This window comes from Musca domestica, unplaced genomic scaffold (assembly GCF_030504385.1).
Source record: "Musca domestica strain aabys unplaced genomic scaffold, Musca_domestica.polishedcontigs.V.1.1 32, whole genome shotgun sequence".
Lineage (NCBI taxonomy): Eukaryota > Metazoa > Arthropoda > Insecta > Diptera > Muscidae > Musca > Musca domestica.
Window position 1 is genome coordinate 1,254,762 of NW_026712311.1, and position 13,641 is coordinate 1,268,402.

Consider the following 13,641-nt stretch of genomic DNA (forward strand, 5'->3'; position numbering starts at 1 on the left):
TATATATATATATTAAAAAATAAGTTTTAAGATCTTGAAGAGCTTTTTGGGAATAAAAAATTATTTTTTATTTGGTTTCATGTTCCAAAGAAAGGGGGCAGGATAGTTGACTGATATGAAAATAGACCAGTAATAGAGAAGAGAATCTTTCGAGACATTCTAAAGAATTTCAGGAGCACAATAACTAAAAAAAATTAAAGCTATTTTAAAAACAATTATTGGAAGACTAGCGAAAAATTTCTAAGAATTCCAGCAGCATGAGAGAATATTTGAATGACAAATGAGAATTTTTTGGTTAAACATTTGTAACTCTCAAGTGATTCGGGAAGGAAAACCAAAAACATATTCCCCCCAAAAAGTTCTAGGGATTTCAGGAACACGAGAGTATTTTTTATGGACAAAGAGCCATCTTGAAGAGCTTCTTGAAAAAAAAAAAAAAAAAAAAAAAAAAAACAATAATTTTTTCTGGGTTTTATATTCAGGAGAAAGATGGCAGGATATCTGAGTTGAGATGGAAAAAAATTCGGTAACCAAAAAAGATAAACTTTCGAGACATTAACAAGAATTTTAGGAGTTGCAGGAATTTTGAAAGAAAACATTTTTAAAGAATTTTTGAAAATATTTCTAGGAAGACTAGCGAAGTATAAAAAAAATCTTTAAGGGACAAAAAAAATGTCGTCAGAGAAGGAGAAGGAAATATAACCTCAAGTGGCTGGAAACATTTCCCGCAGGATAATATAATTATTTGAAGAAGAAAGAGGCCTGTGCAAATTGTGAGAAAGTGAATGAAGATCTTGCAGAGCTCTTAAATAAAAACACAAAGGATTCAAGTTTTTTTTCAGAGGCGTAACAATTTTTCGAAAAAATGTCTGTAAATTTCCTGATACCAGAAAATAGTACTCGGACAAAAAAAAAATTCAAATTTCAGGAGCACGAAAGTATCTTTTATGGACTAAGCGCCTTCTTGAAGAGCTTCTTAACAAAAAAAAAAAAATATATTGTTGCTTGGTTTTATATTCAGCAGAAAGATGTAAGGATATCAGAGTCGAGATGAACTAATCCGGCAACCAAAACAACCAAAAGCAGAGTTCTTAAGTAAAAACACACAAGGATTCAAGGTGTTTTTTTAATTTTTCAGAGGTGTAAAAATTTTTTAATTCCAGCAGTTGCAGGAATTTAAAAAAAAAATTTAAAAAATTGGAAAATAATTCTCTGAAGACTATTTCTGTGAATTATAAAAAAAATTCTTTAAGAGACCAAAAATAGGTCGTCTGAGAATTAATATTAAGTGCTTAGAAATATTTGCGGAGCATGACAGAATTATTTGAAATCGTGGAGAAGTGAATGAAGATCTTGCAGAGCTCGTTACTACGAACACAATAGGTCTCAAGGTTTTTTTTTTTTTTTAATTTTTCGGAGGCCTAAAAGTTCTTTGAATAAATGTTTATAATTTTTCTAAAACCAGAAAAAAGTCCCCGGACAAATTTATTGAAAAAAAAAAAAAATCCAGTTGCCTCTATATGTTTTAACATTTCTACAAATTTCAGTATCTTCCAAAGCACTGAGATAATTTTTTGAAGGAAAAAAGATCTGGCGGAGCTCTTAAGGAAGAACACAGAAAGATCCAACAGTTTTGGCAAAAGATTCAAGGCTTATATATATTTTTTTCAGAGGCTTAAGAGTTCTACAAGTTCCAAGATCCCCTAAAAAGCCCTCTGGAAAAATGTCGAAAATTGTCATTTTAAATATCCTAGCAGAATGAGTGATTTATTTGAAGGAAAAAAAGCCTGAGAATATTTTTTGAAAAAATTTTTGATGATCTTGCAGAGCTCTTAAGTAAGAATACAACACAATTTTTTTTTAATTTTTCAGAGGCGTAAAAATTCTACGAAAAAATTCTAAAATCTTCAGGGTTTCAGAAGAAAAAGTCCTTGGACAATATTTTCGAACAAATTCCAGTTGCCTGAATATTTTTTTAACATTTCTACAAATTTCAGTATCTTCCAAAGCACTGAGATAATTATTTGAAGGAAAAATAGTCTTGTGTTAATTTTGAGAATACATTTTGAAAAATGTTTGAAGATCTGCAAGAGCTCTTAGGCAAGAACACAGAAAGATTCAACATTCCTGGCAAGAGATTCAACACTTTTATATATTTTTTTTTCAGAGGCTTAAGAGTTCTACAATTTCCAGGATCCCCTAAAAAGCCCTCTGGAAAAATATCGAAATTTTTCATTTTAAAAATCCCAGCAGTATAAGAGATTGATTTAAAGATTAAAGAGCCTCGTGATAATTGTGTGCATATTTTTTGAAAAACGTTTGAAGATCTAACAGAGCTCTTATGGAAGGACACAAAAATATTCAATTCTGTTGATTTAAGATTCAAGGTATTTTTTAATTTTTAAGACGCGTGAAAGTTCTTGGAGAAAGTGTCTAAAATTTTTAGGATCCCGGATGTCAAAATATGCCTATAAATGTCAAACATTTCTTAAAGCACCTCAAAAGAATATCCTGAAAGTTCAAGAGACATCCTCTCCAAGATTTGAAAATTTTCCAAAAAAAAAAAAAAAAAAAAAAATTTATGACACTGCAGAGATCCAGGGAAAAGCAAATTATAATAATATTAAAGCCAAAAGAAATTTTTTGATTAATGTTTGAAGATCTGGCAGAGCTCTTAAGAAAAAAAGCACTGAAGGAATCAAGTTTTTTGGCAAAAAAAATTTCAAGGTTTTTTTATTACTTTTTTCCATAAGTTTTCAGAGTCGTAAAAATTCCTGCGAAAAAAATTCTACAATTTTCCGGATCCCTAGAAAAAAAAACTTTCGACAAAAATGTCAAAAATTTTCCGGGTGCCAGAATATATCTTACGATTTTTATAAATTTCAATATCTCCCAAAGTACCTCGAAGGAATATCATCACAAACTGAAAAATTCAAACAAAAAAAAAAATTGTTTATGACCCTACAGAGTTCAGAGAAATTCTAAGCCCTAAGGCATTTCGAAAACAATTCGGGAGCAATTAGTGCTTCATAAAAACACTTTACTATTCCAGGAGAAAGGAAAGCCTTTGGAAAAAATATTTCCAATATTTGTTCAAAAGGTTTTTAAAATTCCTCGGAATTTGAAGATATTTTTTGTCTGAGGATTTTTTAAGAAATTCCCAGAAAAAAAAAACTCTTTGGAAAAATGTCTAAAATTTTCCGGGTGCCAGAATATATCTTAACATTTGACAAATTTTATTATCTCCTAATGTTCCTTAAAAGAATATCTTGAAAGATAAGAAAAAGAAAGCATCATAACGAATTGAGAGTTATAAAAAAAACGAAAAAAATGCTTTTGACCATGCAGAGGTCCCTTTCCAATTAAAAAAGAGGAATTTTAAGTCCTTCCATGTTTTTTTTTTTAATTTTTATGGGCTTGAATGCATGAAAAAAAAATTTTTTGAATACTTTGTGAAGTATGTGATTGGGAAAAATTTAAAAAATTTGCGTGGACTTAAAAATTTTATAAAATTCAAAGGACATTCTAAGGATTTTCCAAAAAAAAAGGTGTTTGAAATACATTTCTTTTGGGAGCTGGAAAGTTGCCAAAATAATTATAGGAGAATTACCTTATCGTATCGAATAAATTTTACAAAATGTTTGGGAGCTCTCAAAAAATTTTCTGTAACTCAGAGGAACTCATGGCAGTCCACCGATTTTGGAAAAATAATACTGTGCAAGACAAAAAAAATTACAAGGAAACCCCAGCAGATTACGAAAGTAGAGCCAAAAATAAAAGGCCCGTGTATCAGTGTTTTGAAAGTTCACATTTCGAAGTTATCTAAATAGAGGGTTCTCCCCTTTCACACATTTTTTGAAGTTTCCAGATCAAGTTCTAGTAGTATCTAGAGTATCTTCAACAAAACTGCATATAAAAGCACGTGGATTGTTTTCCTCAAAAAATGTAACCCTCAAGAGATTCGACAAAGGAGTAGGAGTTTCAGTCCTTTTTTCGAAATATAGTTAAAAATTTCCTTAAAATGGCATCGTAGCAAGTTAAAATATTCTATAGAGTACACATAAGTCTAAATCTTACCCAAACCCCAGGAATTCAAGTCTATTAAAAACATAATTTATAGTTATTTAGAGGCTATTGGTCTTGAGTCAAAAAAATATTTTTTTTTTCTAGAAGCTTCCAAGCTAATGTTTTCCCTCTCTTTTTTTTAGACTTTTACCCAGTTTTCTACTTTTTTTAGAGATTTACGAATTGCTCTAAATTTCTTCGATGTAAAAAAAAAAACTTTCGATTTCAGTGACCACCTTACAAATGCTTAATAAATCATTAAGGACCTTAAGATTTTCCAAAAAAAAAAAAAAAATTAAAAATATTTAGATTTATATCTTTAATCCTTTACAAAAATGTCTCTATTTCCACTAGTGCTAACAAAAAAAGAATGAAAAATATCTTTTAAGGCTCAATGATCTTTAGGAAAATTGTTGAAGGGTTCCTGCAGGCTGGAGAATCAGAAGAAAACAATGAAGACTTTTGGAAGAACCAACAGGACTTTTAGGAAAATTTGTGAGGTGTCCTGCAGGCTCAAGTACCTTTAGGAAAAAATTTGAAACCTTTTTTTGACTTTTGGAAGAACCTGCAGACTTGACGGTGCATCAAGTTAATTTTTAAGATATCCTGTCGGCTTATATGATTTTTAAAAAGAATTTTGCAAAATCCTGAATCCTTATTGATTTTCAAAGAATTTTTCTGGGACATCTTTCCGGCTCGTAGACTTTGATATGACCCGGCAGGCAAGTGGATTTCGTAAGAAAATGTTTAAAGGTCCTGCAGCCTCAGGTTTCTTTAAGCTAATTTTTAAAGATTCTGCAGTTTGGTGTATTTGAGAAAAAGGTTTCTACAGTCTCATAGATATTTGAAGAATTTTATAGGGGTTCTTCCGAATTGCATATTTTTTCAAGAACATATTTAGTCATTTAGACAGCCTCGTATATTTAAAAAAACATCTTTAGATGGTTCTGCTGTCTTTAAGGGCATTTTTGAAATACCTGCAGTCTCAGGATTTTTTAAACAGAATTTTTGAATTTATTATTAAGGGAACATTTTGGCCTCACAATTTTCGAGAAAAAGTTTCCCTCTAGTCCTTTACAAAACTGTTTCTATTTCCATAAAACATCTAGTGCTTGCAAAAAAACATGAAAAGTATTTTTTTATGCCTAGAGTCTTGAAAAGTCCATTAAAAAATTTACTAAAAAAGAGATTTGCAATATTTTGAGCTCCTAGGTCTTCAAAAATTTCTTGGGTCATTACTAAGGGGCTTTAGAAAATTTTCCCACAAATTCTTGTATTCCTTAAGGGCCTTTGAAAAAATGTCGAAAAGTTCTTGGTTAAATTGGTTGACATTTCCTCGAGCCCTTCTAGTCCTTCTTACGCATCCACCTCTAAACAACCTATTTTCCGAAAACGATTATCATCTCAAAAATCTCAGTTTCCAATGCGTAAATGGATCTCAATTGTTACACACTATCCCTGAAATTTTATAGTTTTCCCTCTATATTTTAAGGAATATGTGTGTGCTACACACACACACACACGCACACCCATTTTTTTCCAAAGGACGAAAATGCAACGAATCCTGTTTTGTTTTTCGCTTATCATTGTAGATGGTGGTACGCCACACTGAAGTTGCCTGCAATACAAATGCCATTTAATCGTGTAGCAGCAGCAGCATGGCCCATTGAGTAAAAGTTGCTTTGAGACACCAATACACCTACGCTCACTTTCGTTCACATATTGTTACATTAAGTGGGTGTGTGTGTGTGTGAGTGTGTGTGCGTGCGTGTAATAGAGAACATTGGCGGTTGTAAAATAATATTTATTTTATTCGAATCCTTGAGGAAATGTGCTTAAAAGCAGTTGTACCTTCAACACCGTTCTCGTCCTGATCATCGTCCTTGTCGTCCTCATCCTCAGCGTCATCGTCATCGTCCTGGTTGTTATTATATAGTCAACGGTAGTTAGTTTGTTCATTGCTTGTGTCGTGGATATAATATATTGCAAATGTTGTTGCTGTTGTTGCTGCTGTTCGTAGTTTCCTGCTTGTATCACAAAGTGGAGTTGTTGTTGTTGTTTTTGTTGTTGTTGCACTCTGAAGCAGCGTTATCACATGCACTTAGTTACACTTGAGTTACTTTTCAAGTGGTGTTTATATGATTTAGTTTAAGTGATTTTTTCCCCCTCACCCTCACCCCCCCACCCAGCAAATCTCGCATCGGGCTGTCTTCCCATAGCGTGGAAGCCAGGGGGCGTTGTTGGCAAAAGTAGGTGGCAAGTACCATTCGGTTCCTGTTTGCTACTCTCGCTCTTCCTACCCTTACCGCCCTCCCTCTACCCCACCAACACACGAGCTTTTGCTTCATTGCTCTTGCATAGTTCCTGGCTTTTATTTGAAATGCATTTTATACAAAAGGACAACATACCACACAGGAGCACATGTATGTCTCTCCGAGTGTGTGTTTTTTGTTAAGTAGAGTTTTAATTTTCAAGGAAATGAAGACAGCAGAAGTAGCAGCAGCAGCAGTAGAAAAAAAGGTAAACAACATTGAGTAACATGCATGCAGCGAATAGTAAAAGTACTATTCCTCTGCTCTCGCTGCCGTTATAGGAAATGCATATCAAGCCCAAAAGTATACTCCACGAAGTTGTTAGTACTTGATAAAAAGCAGAAGAAAAAAACAAAAGGACCCCAAAGCCAAATAAGGACATTAAAAATAACAACAAATGCAAAAGTTGGCAATATATTTTCCAGTAACTACAACTACTACTTAAAAGCGATTGGCAATTTTGCGGTAAAGTACGTGAGACAAAGTTTAAGGAAATCAACCAAAACAAAAAAAATTGTTTATGTATCCGAAAAGTATACTTTGGTATTTTTTTGTTTGTTTAAATAAACAGAAAATGATAGGAACATTAATGTGACCCAATTTTGGGCCATACTTTTTTTAAGGTTCTGAAAACTTGCTGAATTTGTTGGATCATTTTTAAAAAGTTCTCAAGATTCGTTGATTTTTTTTTAATAAAAAAAAATAATTAAAAAATTCTGATGACCCGTAGAATTTTTAAAAAGGATTTTGGAAGGAGAAGTAATGTTTACTATACTTTTTTTTAATTGCTAAAAAACTTGCAGAATTTGTAAGATCATTTTTAGGTGATTCATACGATTGGTAGATTCTTATAAAAAATATTCAAACGGTCCTGATAAACCGAAGAAGTTTTAAGAAAGTTTTTGGAAAATCTTGCAGGCTCGTGGAGTTCTCAGAAAAAAATGGTCCTAGCGACTGGCAGGCAATAGTTTCTTTCGTAAAATGTTTAAAATGTTCGATTGTTTTGCAGATTTTTTGAAATGTTCGCAAGGGACCTATAGGTTAGTGGATTTTTTAAGAATCTTCTTAAAGAGGTTTTTATGGATGTTTTAATAAAAATGTTGCAAAGTACGGCGAGTATAGAAAATTATAAGATAATATTTGTAAAGTCCTGCAGGCTTGTGGACTTTTAAGAACATCTTTGGAAGGTCCTGCAGATTGGTCAGTAGGTTATGAAAGATTTTGAAAATTCCCGCATTCTCCTGGGATCTTCTCAAGGATCTTTAGGGAAAAATTTGAAAGGCCCCACAATAGCTTTTTTAAAAAATGGAATGTCCTCTTGCTTCGTAGATTTTTTGAAATGTTTGCAAAGGACCTGTGGGCTAGTGGGTCCAAAGGAACTTTTTTTTAAAAAAAAGACCCTGTGGATGTTTTAATAAAAATGTACGTCGGGTTAAGAAAATTATAAAACAATTTTTGTAAAGTCCAGCAGGTCTGTTGACTTTTAAAAACATCTTTGGAAGGTCCTGCAGGTTGGTGAATTTAAAAAATAGATTTTTTTGCAGGCTCATCCATAGGTTATAAAATATTTTGGAAGTACCAGCATTCTCTTTAGGAAAATTATTGAGGGGTCCTGGACCTTTGGGAGGTCCTGCAGGTGGGTGAAATTAAAAAAAAATGGAATTTTCTGCGGTTCATCGATAGGTTATGAAAGATTTTGGAAGTACCAGCATTGTTTAGGAAAATTATTGAGGGGTCCTGTAGGCTCAAGGATCTTTAGAAAATGCTTTGAGAGGTCCTGCAGGCTCAAGGATCTTTAGGTAAAAATTTGAGAGGACCCACAGAAGTAGAAAATTCTTAAGAAACTTTTGGAAGAACCTACAGAACATTTTTAGAAAGTTCTCCAGGCAATAACTTTTTAATGAATTTTGGGAATTCCTCTTGCTTCGTAGATTTTTTGAAATGTTTGCAAAGGACCTGAGGGCTCGTAGATTTTAAAGAACTTTTTATAAAAGTCCCGTAGGATCTTTTAAATAAAAAATTGGAAAGTACGACGAATTAATAAAATTATAAGATAATTGTTGAAAAGTCTTACAGGCTTGTGGATTTCTAAAAATATCTTTGAAGGGTCAGAACATTTTTAAAAAATGCTCCAGGCAATAGCGTTTTAAAAATAAATTTTGGAATGTCCATTTGATTCGTAGATTTTTTTGAAATGTTTGCAAATGACCTGTGGGCTCGTGGTTTTTTAAAGGACCTTTTTAGGAAGGCCCGAAGGATATTTTACTTAAAATTTTGGAAATAAGGCGAGTTAAGAAAACTATGATATATTTTTTGTAATGACCTGCAGGCCTATGGATTTTTAAGAACATCTTTGTAAGGTCCTGAAGTTTGGTGGATTTAAAAAATGGAATTTTCTGCAGGCTCGTCCATAGATAATAAAAGATTTTGAAAGAACCAGCATTCTCGCGGGTTGTTTAGGAAAATTACTGAGGGGTCATGCATCTTTAGAAGGTCCTGTCGTTTTATATAACTTTTAAGGAGAATTTTGCAAAATCCTGAATCCTTGTGGATTTTCAAAGAATTTTTCAAGGCTTCCTGCAGGCTGAAGAATCTATAGGAAAAAATTGAAGGCTTTTGGAAAAAGCAACAGGCTCTTTAGGAAAAATTTGTGAGGTGTCCTGCAGGCTCTAGGATCTTAAGGGGAAAAATCAAAAGGACCCACAGACCAAGAAAGTCTTTAAGAGACTTTTGGAAGAACCTACAGGCTTGACGATGTATTATGTCAATCTTTAGAAGGTCCTATCGACTCATATGATTTAAAAGAAGAATTTTGCAAAATCTTGAGCCCATACATTTTTGGATGGCCCTGCACAAGTGGATTATTTATGAATTTTTTGAAATGTCTTGCAGCCTCAGGGTTTTTTTAAATGAATTTTTGAAGATTCTACATGATGAGGTATTTTAACCAAAAATTTGGAAGAACCTCCTTGGAAGGTCCTGCATGCCGGTGGGTTTAATTAATTTAATTTTTTTTCCAGATTCGTGGATTTAAATGAGATCTTTAAATGAAATGATCTTAATGTCTTGAATTCTTGTCGAAGCATTTTTCAAGGCTTCCTGCAGGCTGAGGAATCTTTAAAAAAATTGAAAGGCTTTTGGAAAAAGCAACAAGCTCTTTAGGAAAAATTTGTGAGGTGTCCTGTAGGCTCTAGCATCTTTAGGCGAAAAATTCGAAAGGCCCCACAGACCTAGAAAGTCTTTAATATACTTTTGGAAGAATCTGCAGGTTCGACAATGCATTAAGTTCATCTTTAGAATGTCCTATCGACTCATATGATTGTAAAGATACATTTTGCAAAATCCTGTATCCATACATTTTGGGATGGCCCTGCAGGCAAGTGGAGTTTTTATGAAATTTTTTGAAAGGTCCTGCAGCCTCATGTTTTTGTTAATGGATTTTTGGAGATTCTACATGCTGAGGTATTTTAACCAAATATTTGGAAGAACCTCCTTGGAAGGTCCTGCATGCCGGTGGGTTTTAATTAATTTAATTCTTAGCAGATTCGTGTATTTAAATGAGATCTCTAAATGAAATGTTCTGAATGTCTCTTTCGAAGAATTCTATTTTTCGTATATATTTCTGAAGTACTTTCCAGGCCTTCTCAAATAAAGCCAATTGATTTTCTGGTGCTTGACCCCTTTGAAGACCAAGAGCCACATATATTCTTTTTTTAAACATATCTAGCCCCCACTTCCTTTGACCCCCTCCCCACCTTTTTGTAATGCTAATTATTATTATTAAAGTTTCATTACATAGTTTTGTTTTTCCTTCTCTAAAGTTTAGCCTACTTTTAGGTCGTACTGTGAGCGAAAAAAAAAACACTAAAGTTTTCTAATTATTCCGTAGCTAATATTAAACGAAAAAGAGAAAAATTAGATTGCCCTATTCAGAGAAAGGCAAAATAGAGGAAAGCAGAGGAAAACTTTGCAATAAACCAGAGAACATTCAACTAAAGCAATGAAAAAAAAAAATAAAATAAAATAAAAATCAAAGCATATATTGAGGAAGTTAGTTTTTGCATTGTTGTTATTAGAAATGTTTGGAGTTTTTTAAATAAAATGTGGGATGTGGGTTTGTTGGAAATGAAAAAATAAAATATTTTCTAAATATTTTAAAGGTTTGAGAAGATTTTCAAAAAAGGGAAACAAAAAATGTTGCATATTTTAAGGGCGGAAAATCGATTTAATTGGATATTTAGGGGAGAGATTACTGATAACAATCTTTGGATATTTTAAAGAGAGACATAAATAATTTTGTCTGGATAACAAAGAGTCTATCAATGTAGTGAAGACCATTGCATACCCTCATGGCGCAACAAATGATGCATACTTTTAGGCTTCTAAGTACTTATATACGAATTTTTTTCTCCGATAAATAGCATGTATTTTTTCGGTAGAGAAAATCCTATTGACTTAAAATTAAATACAGCATATAGCCTAAAAGGCACATAAATATTGGAAAATGGTGCATACTTTTAGGCTCTAAAGTAACAAATATATAATTTGCCTTTGACAATAAGTACCTTTCATTTAAGTCTAAACCAAACCCGTACCTTAAAGCCTTTTTCGCCAAAATATGATAATAAATGTTGCATACTTTTAGGCTACAAGGTAATAAAAACCATTGAAAATTCCAAAGATATAAAAAATGCAGCATACTATTGGGAGCACACATATAAATTCAAAAAGAGAAACAAAAATTATTGCATATTTTAAGGCGAGAATATTGATTTAATTGGCTATTTAGGGGAGATTTCTGATAATATCCTTTAAATTCTTTAAAGGAAGACAGAAAGAATTTTGACTGGATAACAATGAATTTCCCCATTGCATACAAACAGGGCGTAACAAGTGGTGCATACTTATTGGCTCCTAAGTACATTTGAATTGTTTCTGTGATAAATAGAATATTTTTCTTTTAAGTACATAGGCGTTAAATAAAATACAGCATATAGACTAAAGGGCACATAAATATTGAAAAATGATGCATAATTTCAGGATCTAAGGTAAAATATACGTCTAAACCAAACCCGTACCTTAAAGGCTTTTTCGGCAAAATATGATAATAAATGTTGCATACTTTTAGGGTCCAAGGTAATAACTAATTTCACATTGTTAAAATAATTTAAAAGCATTTAAAACTTTTTTAAACAACAGGCCAAACAATTTCATATTCCAAAGATATAAAAAATGCAGCATACTATTGGGAGCACATATAATACTTCAAAAAGAGAAACAAAAATTATTGCATATTTTAAGGCGAGAATATTGATTCAATTGGCTATTTAGGGGAGATTTGAATTCTTTGAAGGAAGACAGAAAGAATTTTGACTGGATAACAATGAATTTCCCCATTGCATACAAACAGGGCGTAACAAGTGGTGCATACTTATAGGCTCCTAAGTACATTTGAAGTGAATAAATAGCATATGTTTATTTTAAGTACCGAAAACCCCATTTTATACATCAAAGGCCTAAAATAAAATACGGCATATAGCCTAAAGGGCACATAAATATTGGAAAATGATGCATACTTTCAGGCTCTAAAGTAAAAATATATTATTTGGTTCCGACAATAAGTACTCGAAACCAAAAACATACCTTAAAGACTTTTTCGCCTAATTATGATAATAAATGTTGCATACTTTTAGGCTTCAAGGTAATAACTAATTTTAGTAAAGTTAAAATAATTGAAAAATATTTTATAACTTTTTGACAATGAGAACTTTTTCAGTTCAGTCATAACTGCAGCATACTTTTGGGGGCAAATAAATAAAATACAGCATATAGCCTAAAGGGCCCAATAAAATTGGAAAATGATGCATACTTTCAGGATCCAAAGTAAATAAAATTTCAAATTTTTTGATAATAAGTATCTCTAAACCCAAACTGTACCTTTTCCAAAATATGATAAAAAAAATGTTGCATACTTTTAGGCTCCAAGCTAATAACTAATTTAAAATAATTTTAAAATATTTTATAACATTTTGAAAATAAGAACTTTTTCAGTTATGCCCAAACCATTGCATATTTTAATGACACAAAAAATGCAGCATACTTTTGGGAGAACATATATTAATTTATTTAAAATTACTTATTTGCTCTGGTTACTAAGTATTTCATTTCTTTTATTTTTCAAAATTACAATTTATTCCCTTTTTCATTCGCTGCCTACTTTTGGGCATTTATGTATCCCGCCCCCCTCTGGCCATACACCACACAATTCTTAATTGAAAATATTTTTCCCATAGATAAACATTAACACATAATAATTTTATTTTATTTATAATAAAGGCATATTAAACCAAAGCCCACAAAACAAACAAGCTTTACAGCAATAACTTGGCTACGACAATGCCATAACATAGCATTGGCTGGTTGGCGGTGGCGTTGGCGGCACACTGCTGATCTCCAGCGTTATTTTCTTATTTATTTTTTTTTCTATTATCCGACCTCTGTGTAGTTCCACTTAACCACTTGTTTTTTTTTCTTGGTGTTATTGTCGTCGTTGCTTGCCAGCCTGTCTGTCTGCCTTAAGGAAGCATTTAAAATGCCATAACATGACCGAGGACAACGAGATAAGAGCTTGGGTTCGTGGCCAGGAAAAAAATAATATAAGTGAAAATCGCAACAACAACTACACCAAGGATATGGCAGCAAAGCACCAGCCCAGCATGGGCCAGGACAAATTAAAAATCTACTTGGTGGTATGGAAAGCCTAAGGCAATGGCAGCATATAAAGACAGCCACAACAGCCAACTGTCCATTGGACATCATATTTCAGTTGGTGTTGTTGTTTTTATTTTTTTCCTCTCCTTTCTCTCATAAGTCTTAATGCAGTGTACCCAGCTGAACATTTGAACTGAACTACCACTGCTGCTCCAGCTCCTGCTGCTGAATTGTGTGGCATGGTTCGGTCTCTTTTGTATCTTTTTGAATCGTTGTTTATGGTTAAGAAGACCAATGGCCTTAAGCCTAGGCTTATACACATTAAATAAAAGGAGGAGGAGTAGAAAAAAAAAACAAAATACGGAAAAAATAGTCTATAATGCCATGACAACACCATAATAGCGTTGAGAACAAAACCAGAACGAAAAAAGGAAAATATTGGAGAATGGAAATAGCAATGGAAAATAGGGCGGGCGTAAGATACAAATCCACAAAAATTAAGTTAAATGCTTTATGAGTGGCAAGGGAATGTAAGGATAAGGGATAAAGATGG

General features: G+C 32.6%; 1 protein-coding gene across 1 annotated transcript in view; it reads right to left on the reverse strand.

Annotated features, from left to right (window-relative positions):
- LOC101901057 (tyrosine-protein phosphatase Lar) overlaps positions 1-13,641 on the reverse strand; it is an 898,201-nt gene that overhangs the window by 563,697 nt on the left and 320,863 nt on the right. The gene's annotated exons all lie outside the window — the stretch shown is intronic.